This window comes from Oryctolagus cuniculus, chromosome 8 (genome assembly GCF_964237555.1).
Source record: "Oryctolagus cuniculus chromosome 8, mOryCun1.1, whole genome shotgun sequence".
Classification (NCBI taxonomy): domain Eukaryota; kingdom Metazoa; phylum Chordata; class Mammalia; order Lagomorpha; family Leporidae; genus Oryctolagus; species Oryctolagus cuniculus.
This window is the reverse complement of record NC_091439.1, coordinates 73,747,218-73,761,134: the sequence shown is the minus strand read 5'-3', so window position 1 is coordinate 73,761,134 and position 13,917 is coordinate 73,747,218. Positions and strand designations below refer to the sequence as shown.

General features: G+C 34.7%; 1 pseudogene; it reads right to left on the bottom strand.

Annotated features, from left to right (window-relative positions):
• Positions 1-13,551, bottom strand: part of LOC100343232 (nucleolar and spindle-associated protein 1-like) — a 77,279-nt pseudogene extending 63,728 nt beyond the window's left edge.
• Between the last annotated feature and the right edge of the window lie 366 nt (positions 13,552-13,917).

Here is a 13,917-nt window from a genome sequence, read left to right as displayed (position 1 = left end):
GGAGAACTCAGAGGGCTTCCATAGCCTTGGAAACTCATGACTGGAGCATAGGGAGATTACTGATGCCATAGACAGGAGTGTCAATTGGTAAAGTCAACAACAGGAGTCACTGTGCACTTACTCCTCATGTAGGATCTCTATCCTTAATGTGCTGTACATTGAGATTTAATGCTATAACGAGTACTCAAACAATATATTTCACTTTGTGTTTCTATGGGGGTGCAAACTGTTGAAATCCTTACTTAATGCATACTAAACTGATCCTCTGTAAAAAAAAAAAAAAAAAAAAAAAAGAAAAAGAAAAAAAAAAGAAATTATCAATTCCCAACTTGACTCTCACTGGGATTAAACATGACAATAGGTCTGCTCTGATTTCATCATCATTTAAAAAAATCATCTATTATTTTTCACTTTATGTTTCTGTGTGGGAGCAAACTGTTGAAATCCATACTTAATGTATACTAAGCTGATCTTCTGTATATTAAGATAATCGAAAATGAATCATGATGTGAATGGAAGGGGAGAGGGAGTGGGAAAGGGGAGGGTTGTGGGTGGGAGGGACGGTATGGGGGGGAAGCCATTGTAATCCATAAGTCGTACTTTGGAAAATTATATGCATTAAATAAAAGTTAAAAAAAAAATTTTCTACAAAAAAAAAAAATAAATAAAAATAAAAAAAGAAAAAAGAAAAAAAGAAAACAATGAAAGCAAAATAATACCAAAGTTTTCAGAAGAAACTTAATAATAAAATTAGTAGTTGGAATTATTTTAAAGATAGCGCAAAAGTAACAGGAACAAAAAGTATGTGATAAAGCTGATTTTTTTTCTATTGATTTTTCTTTTTATTTATTTATTTATTTTTAACTTTTATTTAATGAATATAAATTTCCAAAGTACAGAATATGGATTACAATGGCTTCCCCCCATAACGTCCCTCCCACCCGCAACCCTCCCCTTATCCACTCCCTCTCCCCTTCCATTCACATCAAGATTCATTTTCATTTCTCTTTATATACAGAAGATCAGTTTAGCATACATTAAGTAAAGATTTCAACAGTTTGCTCCCACACAGAAACATAAAGTGAAAAATACTGTTTGAGTACTAGTTATAGCATTAAATCACAATGTACAGCACACTAAGGACAAAGCTGATTTTTAAAAACTGTTAAGACTTATAAATTAATTCAGCAAAGCTTCAAAAACCAAAACCAATACTCAAAAATCAATAGCATTTATATGCACCAAAAATGAATATACTGAGAAAGAAATTACAAGAGAAATCCCATTCAAAATCAGTACCTCCCAAATTAACTATATATATATTTGGCAAGGATGCAAAAGACTTTTAAAATGAAAATTACAAAATTCTTTCATAGAAATTAACAGGGTACAAAAAATAAAAATTGAAAGACTTCTCACATTCATGGATTGGGAGAATAAATACTGTTAAAAAGTTTCTACTTAACCAAAGCAGTTTACTGTTTTAATGTAATTCTCATCAAAATACAAACGACATTCTTCACAGAAGGAGGAAAAACAATTCTAAAATTCATTTGGAAACATAAAAGATCTGAGATATCCAAAGCAATCTTGAACAATATAACCAAAATTGGAGGCATTGCAACATCAGAATTCAAGTAATACTTAGAACTATTGTTATCAAAACAGTATCGTCAAAGTCATCACATCTCAAAGTGACAATTTCACTCCTATAAATTATCTTTTAGATGCCCTAGTAGTTACCATAGCCCTTGTCTCAGCTTTTGAGGAACAATTTTCTTTTTTTTTTCATACAATTTGGGAAACTCTATAATTAGTATAGAGTTAATCTTATGTGTATAAAGTTAGTTGAAAATAGATCTTTAAAAAATAAGAATGATAATAGGAGAGAGAAGGGGAAGATCAGTGGGAGTACGGGTGGGAGGGTAGGGACAGTGGGAAGAATCACTATGTTCCTAAAGTTGTATTTATGAAACGCATGTAGTCTGAATGCCTTCAATAAAAATTGTATGTGGGAAAGAAGAAATTTTCAAAATAAAAATTGGGAAAATTAAAAAAAGCAATTTGAAACAAGATCTCTTTTCTTCTCATCCTATACAAAATTTGACTCAAAATAATTGGGTCAATGACCTAAATATAAGATCTGAAACTATGGGACTGCTGTAAAAAAACAGAGGGTAAATAGTTTGAAACATTGGCATAGGCAATTTTTTTTTATGAAAACCCTAAAAATCTCAGGCAGCACAAGCAGAAATAGATAAATGGGTTATGTCAAAGTAAGAAACTTCTACACAGTTAAAGAAACAATCACAGAGTGAAAAGACAACTGATGATATTGGAGAAAATAATTGAAAACTATGCACCTGACAAACTTTAATTTCAGAATATACAAAGAACACATACACACACAAAAATCTCAAAAACCAGAAAACAAACACATCTGCAAAGTAATGAAGAAAAGGATCTGAATACACACTACTTGCAAGAGGGAATATGAGCGGCCAGCAAACACAGGAAAAAATGATCCATATCTTTAGTCTTGAGGAAGTGCCAATCAAAACCACTTTGAGTTATCATCTCACTTCACATAGAATAACCAATATAAAATAGATGAAATAATGACAAATACCTGCAAGGATATGGAGAAAGGGGAACCTTGAATACTTTTGGATGGAATGTAAATTAGTGCATTTATTTTGGAGAACTATGTTAAGGTTCATCAAAATAACTGAAAATAAACCTGGCCTGTGACTCAGCTATACTTCTGGGCATGTATCTTATTGAAAGAGCATCAGCATGTGAAAGAGATATCTACACTCTTGTGTTCATTGCAGCACAGTTCACAATAGCCAAGATATGAAATCAACCTATCGTTCACCAAGCACTGAATGGATAAAGAAAATATGGTATAAACACACGATAGGGTGTTATTCTACCATTAAAAAGAATGCAATCCTGACATTTCAGTCAAATGCATGACCTGGAATCATTATGTTAAGAAAAATCAGGGCCGGCGCCGCAGCTCAATAGGTTAATCCTCCACCTTGCGGCACCAGCACACCGGGTTCTAGTCCCGGTCGGGGCGTCGGATTCTGTCCCAGTTGCCCCTCTTCCAGGCCAGCTCTCTGCTATGGCCCGGGAAGGCAGTGGAGGATGGCCCAAGTGCTTGGGCCCTGCACCCCATGGGAGACCAGGAGAAGCACCTGGCTCCTGCCTTCGGATCAGCGCGGTGCGCCAGCCGCAGCACACAGGCCACGGCGGCCATTGGAGGATGAACCAACAGCAAAAGGAAGACCTTTCTCTCTGTCTCTCTCTCACTGTCCACTCTGCCTGTCAAAAAAAAAAAAAAAAGAACAAAAAAGAAAAAAAAGACAAGAAAAATCAGCCAGAAACAGAATAAAAAATGCATGTTCTCTCTCCAATATGTAATAGAAGATGATACATATGTGTGTGTATATATATATATACATATATGTAATTATATATATTCACATTTATATAAATATAGTCCATCTGAATTTCAAATTATTATTATCAGAGGCTTGACAGAGTAGGGGGAAGAATAGGAGAGTAGTTGATAATAGAACGTAGTAAGATGAAAGAAATCATTTTAGAGTCATAACAATGGGTTGAACATGACCTATGATGCTGAATAATATTTTGTACATATAACTGTAAAAGATGATTTGACAGTCTTCAAACACACACACACACACACACACACAAAAAAAAAAAACCAGAAAGAATTGGAAAAAAAAAGTGAGTTGCCTGGCTTGTGCATCTGTATATGTATGTGTTTGTGTTGAAAAGTTGTTTTACTCTCAAAATGTTCATATATTCCACATTAATTTAAATTTTTAAAATAAAATTTAAAAATCCAAGCTATTAAAAAAAACACAAGTAAAACTGGAATCACCTCATGTATACAATGTTTAAAAACTTATCTTGTCTATGTTTCTACAGGACAATGTAAGTATTTGTAGATATATAATATATTTGTAGTAGTAACAAAGTGCCAAAGAATAAATTCTGTCACAGCTGGTAACCAATTCTGTTTATTTGAGAGGCCACGCATTTGAAATAACTGCTGTCTTCAAAGCCCTCTGGATGCTCCCTGGTCTGTTTCCATCCTCCTGTTTAACCTGAAGTTATTTCAATTTGTAATGAATAATATTCTGTTTTTCCTTTAACATTTTTTCACTAATTTAAGTATAGTCACACACTGTATTGTTTAAGTTATCTTTGTTTTAAACTTCATACAAATAGTAACATATGGTACATAATTTTCTGGCACTTTTTTCATGGTTTAATATTAAATTAAAAACTTCATTTCACCATATGATCATCCATGAAGCATGTTTATTTACTTTCACCATTGTACAAAAACAATAAGAAAATGAGTATTTATATAGTACTCATTATGTCACAGAAAATGCTCTAAGCTCTTTGCATATACAAAGTCATTATGTCTACAAGAACAAAAGTGGTAGAGGTTGCCATTATAACTAGCTTATATAAGAACAAACTGATACATGCAGAAAAATATAGACAAAGGGTGAATTATGAAAACAAAATATTTTAAAATAGAAAAAATTAGTAGTGGACTTGAATTCAAATGTATAAGGCATGACACAAGAGGCATAATTTTTAGGTACTAAAATAGGCTATAGGGTACAATATTTAACTATGTGACTTTCTGACAGATATATTCATTGTTTTGTCAATGGCTAGCTAGGTAATTTTCATACCTTTTTTCCTTTGTATACTTTGTGTACTAACCTGATAAATATTATTTTAACAGTTTTCCTCATTAAAAGTAATGTTTTTTAGAAAATATTTCAAAAGACTTGAAAGATATATACCACTTAATGTGGGTATTTCAATTTATGTTGCCATCAATACTAAATAAAATTTATCTTTTTTAACTTATAAAATACCCTTTATTTACTCTAAGGAATATAGTGAAGTATTAGTATTAAAAATCACACACTTCTTAAACAATAGTATTAAGTTTTGTGACCTGGCTTGGAGGTCCCTCTGAGGGGGCCGGTGACCGGGCTGCTGGCGATGGTACAGGTGTGATGGGAATTGGGTAAAATTTCTTTTGTCCTGCATTGTTATCAACCTGTTGTGTCATCAGCCATCTTAATTCTTTCTGTCAAATTGGCAAGTGAATAATATTAACTCAGTTTGGTTCAGTTTGCATTTCCATTATGAATAAGACTGAAAATATTTTTTTGTAATTTTGGCTAGTTATGCACAAAATTACATGAAATTTTTATTTGTCCTCATTTTTTCATATCTTTCTTCAAAATTTTTAGGGGTGGGCATTTGACATAGTGCTCAAGCAGCTGCATAGAATGGCCACATCACATATCAGAGTTCTTTCCTTACTTCCAATTCCACCTTTCTGCTAATATATACCCTGGGAGGCAACTGGCTCAATTGGTTAGGGCCCTGCCATGAACATGGGATATCCAGATTTAGTTCCTAGCTCCTGGCTTAAGCCTTGCCTCACTCTGGATAATATGGGCCTTTCAAATAAACAAAACTAAATATTACTAATCATGGTGATATGCAATTTTCAAAATAATTGCTCTATTAGGAAGCTCAGGATTTAAGGTTCTCTTCTCAAAAATTTCATGTTGTGTATTCTTTAACTTTAAATTTTGCTCTTGTTTTACTTTTCTTTCTTTCCTTTTTCATGATTATTAAAAAAAATAAGAACTTGGTGTCAGAAGTACAAGAGTACTTATTTTATATAACACTGCTATCTAAAATGCTATTGAAACTTGCATCTGGGAGCTGGGTTCTTTAAATGGTGCCATGTAAAAAACATGTACATGCCTTCAGATTTTTCCTAGTGTCATTTCTTTAGAGAGCAAGTATTTGCTCTTCATTGAGAGCTTTTTAGTACTAAGTCAATTTTTATGTATTGTTATGGCTATTTTACAAGCAAAAGGTAAGGCTTTTGGGGCCAGCATAGGGCAGTGGGCTGGGCGTCCACTTCTGAAGTCCTAATCCCTTATCCATAGGGTCAACTCCCCGCTGCTCCACTTCCAATCCAGCTTTCTGCTAAAGAACCTGGGAAAATAGTGGAAAGGGACACAAGTGTCTGGACCTCTGTCACCCATGCAGGAGACCAGGTTGGGGTTCATGGCTCCTAGCTTCAGCCTGCCCCAGTCACTCAGTTGAGTGAATTACTAGCTGGTTAGTTACACAGCAAAGATTTGACACAGGTACATGTCAAACTCAGATCAGCCTGACTCTGGACTTAACTATGTAATCCATTCTGGGATCAAAGAGGAAAAATATATTCTTTTAAAATGTCAGACTTCACAGGAAATGTAAAAGGCTTGGAAGCCTGAAAAAAGCCTTCACCTAGTTTCAAAAATTGGTTTGGGGCAGGCATTTGATGCAGCAGTTAACAGGCTGCCTAGGATACCTACCCACCCCACTAAAGTGTCTGGGTTCAATTCCTGGCTCATATTCTGATTCTAGGCTCCCTGCCGGGGGTTGCTTGGGAAGCAGAAGGTGATGATCCAAGTAGTTTTGTGCCTGCCACCCAAATGGGATACCCAAATTGAGTTCCCATTTCTTGGTTTTTAGCTGGGTCAGCATCAGATGCTGCAGGCATTTAGGGAGTGAACCAGTGGCTGGGAGATTTCTCTCTCTGTTGTCTGTCTCTCTCAGTCTCTTGGTCTTTTAATTTACAAAAATTAATTGTCTTGATACTGTGGTCAGCTTTCTATTTTCTACATTGATTCTTTCATTTATTTATTCCACAAATATTTACTAGAAATCTACATTGAAGTGGGCAATAATCTAAAAACTGAGTATAAATCAGTCAATCACCAAATATTGCTAGAATGTCTAATAAAATGAAGTTACAGTGGTGATGAATTGGATACTGTTATGCCTCATTTAATATACAAACTGCAAACTCTTATTTTGGAGTGCCTCTTCTTTACAGGAATAAATTGTTTTCTGACTAGTCTGGACCGTGCAGTTCAGTTAGGGAAAAGGCAATAAATAAATTAAACATGAATACCAGCATAATAACAAAATGTGATGGGTCCTCTAAATTAACAATGAAAAGAGTAAGGGTCAAGGAATCTCCCAATAAAAGCACCACCTAGCATGTGCCCTGAAGGATGAGTAACAGAAGTCAGCCGTGGTGGAAGGGTGATGAGGACATTCCTCACACAGAGAAATTCTTTAATCCAGAAAAGCCTGCGGTGTCCTTGGTGAAATTCAGACATACAAATGAGGCTAAGGGAAATCTGCCTCTGAAGAGATGGGCATGGAATAAGTCTTCCAAGCACAAATAAGCTCTAATACCGCATGTAAGTGGCTTCCTACTGTCACGAGACATAATTCAAGATTTTTAAGAAAACAAGTAACTGAGTAATATCCAAATACATTTTAAAGTGTAAAGGATGATAAATGAGAAGTGAGACTTAAGCAATTATTACAAAGACCCATACCTTAGAGAGTGGTGGTTTAAACATGGACCCCCATTTAAGATGGAGAGGTGTGAACAGAACAAAATCTATATTTTGAATTTGGAATCAGAGGGATTGAGTGTGGGGAGAAGGAGTTAGAAAAAAAATGAGATCTCAGACTTAGATAGTGTGAATTTGTGATGCCTGTGGGACATACACATGCCTTGTCAATTATGTAACTGAGTAGAAGAATTCAAAAGAGTAAGATTGCCTGAAGCTAGAATTTGGGGACTTTTAAAGCACACAAATTCCTTTTAAATTTCTAATAATAGCTGAGATCACCAAAAAAGAAACTTGTGAAGAAGATGGCCCAGAAGAGGGACTTGAAAGCATTTGACAAGATTATGTAGAAATGACAAATGGGAATTTGGAAGAATCTGAAAGGTAAGAGGAAAATCAGAAAAGTTGGTTGAGACAATACAAAATGAAAAATCCAAAGTCAGTGTGGAAAATAAAGCAAAGAAAAAGCATGAAACAGAGTTGCAAAGGATAAATGCCTTGGATGAAGTAGGAATATCCAAGAAACAAAGAGGATGTAAAAATATCACAGTACGGCAACTTGATTCAATGACCCAGAGTAATAGTTGTATCTGCTCTTCTAGTGATATGTGCTTTGCTGTGAGCAGTTGTCATACAGGAAGGACACAGCCATCACAGAAAGCAGCTCACTGTTAGTGGAGATGATGAGTTTAGCGTATCCCTACTGCTACCCTGCACTTGCAAAGGCAGGGCCCTGGAAACACTTAGGTTCTCTTTCTTTCCGGCCTGCATTAAATAATCCACCATGCAATCATGAGACTAACTGCTTTGCTTCCTGTGGCAGCATTTTTCAAAGCACATTGTAACAATCTACAGTCGTAGTCTTTTCCATGATAATGCATACGAGAAAGGTACTTCCAAAAACCTGTATCCCTTATAGCTGATTCTGTATGACACTTGCTAAAATTCAGTAGGTGTTGAAAAGAAAAGATACAAAACTCACAACTGCTTAGGGTATATAAACATATGTGTGTGCGTACATTTATATATGTAAGTGCACACATATATACATACATATATAGGTATAAGCTAAAATGAACAGGCCCAGAAGCAATAAATGAAAATTCTAACAACTTTTTCTTTGTTCTATATAAGGCAGATATTTCAAGTATTTTAGAATGGTCTAAAAGAAGAGCATACTTCAATCAAGTACTTGAGTGAATAGTTGAGTGACAGCTTGTTGAAGAGATTGCATAGGATAGTCGAGTAAAATTGTAATCACTAATGATTGGTCAAAAGATTACATGATCATTTAATTTGCTTTCTATCCTAACATTGTCGGATATTTTTTCTGGCCTTTTAAAAAGTTTCTTTATCTGAAGTGAACAAATTTCATGTATTTTGTATATACAAATGTAAGAGCATAATGACACTTCCTAACACCTCCCAACCACTCATACTCCCACCCTCCATTCTCCCACCTTTCTTAATTTTTTTTAATTTTTACAATGACATATTTTCAGTTTATTTTATAATCAAAAGCTTAACACTCCACTACAGAAAGAATTCAACAAGTAGTAAGTAGAAAGACCACAGTTCCTCAAGAGTATAGACAAGGGCTATAAACAATAATTAAATTTCAAAATGACAATTTCACTCATATACATTAAATTTTTTGTATTCTGCATGTTAGTTACCACAAATCTAGGGAAACATATGATACTTGTCTTTTGGGGACTGGCTTATTTCACTAAGCATAATGGTTTCTAGCTGTATCCATTTTGTTGCAAAAGACAGGGACTCACTTTTGTTTTTTAACAACTGAGTAGTATCCCATAGTGTATATAAAACACATTTTCCTTATAAAGTCATCAGATGATGGACGTCTGGATTGAGTCCATATCTTAGCTATTGTGAATTGAGCTGCAATAAACTTGGGGGTACAAAGAACACTCTCATTCCCTGATTTTATTTCCTTAGGGTATATTCCCAAGAGTGGGATGGCTTGATCATATGGTAGACCTATTTTCAGATTTCTGAGGTAGCTTCATACTGTATTCCATAATCGATGCCCTAGTTTATATTCCCACTAATAGTGGATTAGGGTACCTTTTCCCCCACTTTCTTGCCAGCATTTTATTATTATTATTATTATTGGATGACAACCATTCTAATCGGGGTGAAGTTGAAAACTCATAGGGGCTTTTGTTTGCATTTCTTTGATGACTGATAATCCTGAGCATTTTTTCATGTGTTATTTATTTGCCATTTGAATTTCATACTTTGTAAAATGTCTGTTCATGTCTTTTGCCTATTTCTTAATTGAATTATTTCTTTTGTTGTTATTGAGTTTCTTGAACTCTTTATAGATTTGGGATATTAATCCTTTATCACTCACATACTTTGCAAATATTTTCTCCCATTTTGTTGGTTACCTCTTTACTGTGTTGAAGGTTGCATTTGTAGTGCAAAACCTTCTTAGCTTGATGTAATCCCATTTCTCTATTTTCATGTTTACTGCCTGTGCTTCTGGGGTCTGTTCCAAGAAGTCTTTGCATATGCCAGTGTCTTGCAGAGTTTCCCCTATGTTTTCTTCTAGTAATCAGGTCATAGATTCAGATCCCCGATACATTAGAGTTGATTTTTGTATTAGGTGTAAAGTAAGGATATTGTTTAATACTTCTGAATACATGGATCCAATTTTCCCAGCACCATTTTTTGAAGAAACTGTTATTTCTCCAGGCACTGATTTTAGCACATTTGTCAAAGATTAGTTGGTTGTAGATGCATGGATAAATTTCTGCGTCTTTTATCTGTTTCGTTGGTCTACATCTCTATTTTTGTGCCAGTACCAGATTGTTTTTATTATTCTGGTCTTTAAGAAAATTTGAAAAAATGAAAATGTTAGTTTATACAAAGAGCCCTAATAAAGTGAAAATTAAAATGAATGGGAAGTGGATATAAGTTAGTTAATGTCTTATTAAGAGCTACTTAAAATTTGTGATTAAGAAAATATTCATTATTACTGAAGATACTGGGCTGCAAAAAGTTAGTATATTTCTCTATGTCTCTTTGTCGCGTTCTCTCCTTCCCCACTCTCTCTATCTCCCTCTCTTTGAACAGAATGCCAAATATAAATAGACTAGAATGTCAAATTATTTGATTTTCAGGGAACAATTCTGTGCTACTTCTTTAAATAAAATAATTTCTTTTAATAAATAAGTCCATTTGTTGTATATCAATATGTCATAAGGAAAGCAATCTGTCATAGATGTTATAGTCAAAATATAAACCTCAAGTTGCTAAAGCACAAAGAAACCAAAAATGCAGCAGAGATAAAAAAAGAGTCAATTTAATTAATGTCTCATTCATAATGACTAAAATTCTGAAAATATGACAGCCAAATTATTCTTATGACATTTATAAGGGTTCTGTTATTTTTTAAAATGTGAATGGAACATTGATAGTTTAAAGAGGTTATTATTCTGTCAGAATTTCATTGTCAAATACCTTTATTTCTTTCTATATACGAGTGTGGAAACAATAAATTGTCCCTAAGCATAACTTTGATGAATTTAGCATTTTTGAATGGTCAAGATATTGGACTTTAAAAAATTATGGACTGTTAATTATACATTTTTGATATTATCTACTCACCTTGAATGCCATAAGGCATCCTTTATTGGAAAATGAAACATTATGCTTGTAATCTTTGATTGCTACCACAATTATTAATATATTATTGTACTGGAAAAAATACAATATCTTGATAGATACTATGCATTGTATGATCTTTAGTTTATCCATTGAAAATGAATGCCTACCTAAGCAATATTTTATATTTACTTTATATGATTGGATCTCATTCTTTGATTAACAAGTGAGAACTTATAAGGTCGCATGTGTTTGTTTCAGAGAATTTATTCATATAGCCTTGCAGATATGAAAAGAGTTTTAACATGAGATGTGAAAAAGAGATGTTCTAAGATGTATGACTCCTTACAAAATATATGAGTTCAGGTAAGAAATAATAAATCACAAATAAATTTATGGAGTACTTCAGATATCATCTTAATTAGTGATGACTATGTTACACAAATAATGAGACTGGAGTTTGGAAAAAAACATATCTTCTTCTTTTAAGTTGTTTGTTTTCTCTTTTAATTGCTTTGTGAAGTTGTTTAATAATTTAAATAGGGCCTTTGTTCTAACATAGTGGGTAAAGCAAATGTCTGCAATGCTGGCATCTCGTATGGATGCCGATTTGAGTCCCAGAAGCTCCATTTAACATGCCAGCTCCCTGCAAATGGCCTGCGAAAAGCGGTGGAAGATGGTCTAAGTGGGCTCCTGCTACTCATGTGGACAGAAGACCTCTCTCTCTCTCTCTAACTCTGGCTTTCAAATAAATAAATAAATAAATAATATTTTAAATAATAATAAGACAAGTAAGACATTGCAAACACTGAACACTTGAGACTAGTCCCAAGCTTCACTTTATATACTAAATCAATATGGTGAGGGTTTCTGTCTGTCAAAACTGAAGTCTTTAAAGACAGAAAACAAAAAATAATACAAAATCTTTCATCTTTTTATGTTTTTTTTATTTAGTAAATATAAATGTCCAAAGTACAGTTTGTGGATTACATTGGCTCCCCCCCCATAATTTCCCTCCCACTCGCACCCCTCCCATCTCCCACTCCCTCTCCCATTCCATTCACATCAAGATTCATTTTCAATTATCTTTATATACAGAAGATCAATTCAGTATATATTAAGTAAAGATTTCATCAGTTTGCACCCACAAAGAAACACAAAGTACTAGTTATAGCATTACTTCACATTGGACAACACATTAAGGACAGATCCCACATGAGAAGTAAGTACACAGTGACTCCTGTTGTTGACTTAACAGTTTGACACTCTTGTTTATGGCGTCAGTAATCTCCCTAGGCTCTAGTCATGAGTTAATTTGAGCAATCTTAGGAGGTCTCTGATTTATATAGGTCATATATTTTAATCAATTCCTACCTCATTACTCCTGTACTCCCATAACCTATCCTCAACCCATGAACTCACACAAATTTTGTTTCTCTCTTTGTCTTAGTGCTGGGCACACTTGGATTTATTATTAGCTATCTAATTTTTAATTCTTGCAGAGTTTTTTATTTCATATATAATTTTTTTGCTATGACCAAATCTGGCTCTCCTTCAATGGTATCATCATCAGTGCTAGATTTCCTTTCTATTCCTATTATTCTACACTCTGTCATACCATTTTCATTTGCGATGAACCTATTTTTACCTAACATCATCCATCACAGTTGTTTCATGTATTCAATTTGTTAATTGATATTTGCTGTGCTCACTTCAGCAGCACGCATACTAAAATCAGAACATAATTATCAAATGCCTTCTCTGTGCTAGGTACTATCTCAGGCTCTTGATATGCATCAGTGAATATAATAGACACTATTTTTCCACTGAGCTAGTTTCCATTCTAGCGAGGGTATGGGAGATAGACCATAAACAATAAACATGAAAATAATTTAAACCATAATTAATGTTAAAATTGATTTCTTTATTATGAGGAGAATAAAAATCTGAGTTACACTGTGGAAAAAATGTTCTGTTTGCCATGCTGAAAATGGAAAACACTGGAGATGAAGTGGAGTGACAAGGAAGATAAGGATCTAACATTTTACTCACCTTTACTCCCATTTTATCCTCATATAATTAGTGTCATAATTGCTTCCTTTGGTGGTTTTCCATTACTTTTTAAAGAATATTTATTTGTGAGGCAGAGTGACAGAGAGGGCGAAATGGAGGGAATTGTGTGAGAGAGAGAGAAGGCAGGGGGAGAGACAGGAGAGAGAGATCTTCCATCCAGTGATTCCCTCCCCAGGTTTCTACATTTGGGTTGGGCCAGGCCAATGCCAAGAGCCAGGAACTCCATCTGGGTCTCCCCATCACAGGCGGTCGTCTAACCTTTCCACCCAAATCTGGCCCCATTTTCTCTACTTTTTAACAATATTTATTTCCTTACCGTATCGGTCACTCCAACATCCATTTTGATCATCTTATTAAGTAACTCCACATCAAGGATTCTTAACTGGCTTTACTTTATAGACATAAGTCACATTCCATCCTGGTATACCCCAAATACCGACTATGCAAAGCATATCCCACCTTGAAGTACTGAATTGTGTCCAACACTTAACAAAGAAGTCCAAACTCCGCAGCCTGAAAAATCTCTCAATCCTCTAATGTTTAAAGTCAGCAATGATCCCCACCTCATCATGGCCCATCATTTGTACAATCACTGATGACTCCATTAACACACCTGATAATAACCCACCTGTGTCGCTCCCCCTCTTCGTGGAGGAACGACACAGGACCCTGCGCTGTTCTTTCGTCTGCTCGGCCCTCCCCGGGT